The sequence below is a fragment of the Mustela lutreola genome, chromosome 9, assembly GCF_030435805.1.
Source record: "Mustela lutreola isolate mMusLut2 chromosome 9, mMusLut2.pri, whole genome shotgun sequence".
Lineage (NCBI taxonomy): Eukaryota > Metazoa > Chordata > Mammalia > Carnivora > Mustelidae > Mustela > Mustela lutreola.
The window spans coordinates 42,900,137-42,901,253 of record NC_081298.1 but is presented as its reverse complement, the minus strand read 5'-3'; the positions used below and the strand labels follow the sequence as shown (position 1 = coordinate 42,901,253).

Sequence of the window (1,117 nt, the reverse complement as noted above, 5' to 3'; positions counted from 1 at the left end):
TTTAGAAGGAGGGTTGACAAACTTTCCCTTAAAGGGCCAGATAGCATTGTAAGCTTTTTGGGCCAAAAGGCAAAATAGAGGTTATTATGCAGGTATCACTTTAAAACTATTCTCAGCTCAGGTATGAAAACACATGGGGTTTGGTCTCTGGCCTAGAATATCCGCGCAAAGAAAAGCTATCCAAGGTATGATGAGATATGTCTAAATATCGATTGTGTGGAAAAGTCCCAATGCATACATTTTAAAAAGCAAGGGATGGGGGCTGTTTCCATTGCTGGCTTTTCCCTGCAGGAGCTGTGTTTTGAAGACAATGTCTGGAAGCTGCTACCTTATAATTGCTGGCCACCACGGTAATCCAGTTTTTGAAATGGAATTTTTGCCAGCTGGAAAAGCAGAATTCAAAGATGATCATAGCTCATCTGAACCCGTTCATAGCTCATACTGCTCTCGTAGATGAGTATGTGGCTGTCCGACAACACGGGCTTGAAACCTGTCGACAAGCTCAATGAGTGGTCTGTTTCAGTGTTTGTTTCTGCAGGTCGTATGAGATTTATTATGCTTTGGCATAATAAATTTATTAGATTATTATTAACTAGATTTATTATGCTTATAGATTGTTGTTATTATTATTAAATAGATTTATTTATTATTAAATAGATTTATTACGCTTAGCCAAGAAGAAGGAATAAAGAACTTCCTTATGGATGTCTATGATTTTTACATAAAGTTTGCAATGAATCCATTTTATAAACCAAATTCTCCTATCTGACCAAGAGCATTTGACAGGAAAGTTCAGTTTCTTGGGAAGAAACACCTTTTAAGTTGAATGCAGAAAAATTTGGAAATAACGTCACTACAGTGGGGTCTTCTTGGGAACATGTACATCATGAGTAACTTGATTAGACAGCATGGGAAAGTTTCGCCTGTAGTCTTAATTTATCTAAACCTAATGATATTCCTTATATGTTTCAAAATGGAACATTCAGTTTCTTACGCTTGTCAACAGATCAATAGTTACTTGTGAACAGTGTTATTTATAAACTCTTGATAATCTTGAAAATATCTTTATTCTAAAAATTAAGAATGAGCTTTTGGGGACGCCTGGGTGGCTCAGTGG

The 1,117-nt window shown here is 36.3% G+C and overlaps 1 pseudogene; it reads left to right on the top strand.

The window, feature by feature from the left end:
• The first annotated feature begins 307 nt into the window (after positions 1-307).
• On the top strand, positions 308-826 carry LOC131808011 (trafficking protein particle complex subunit 2-like; annotated as a pseudogene).
• The last annotated feature ends 291 nt before the right edge of the window (positions 827-1,117 follow it).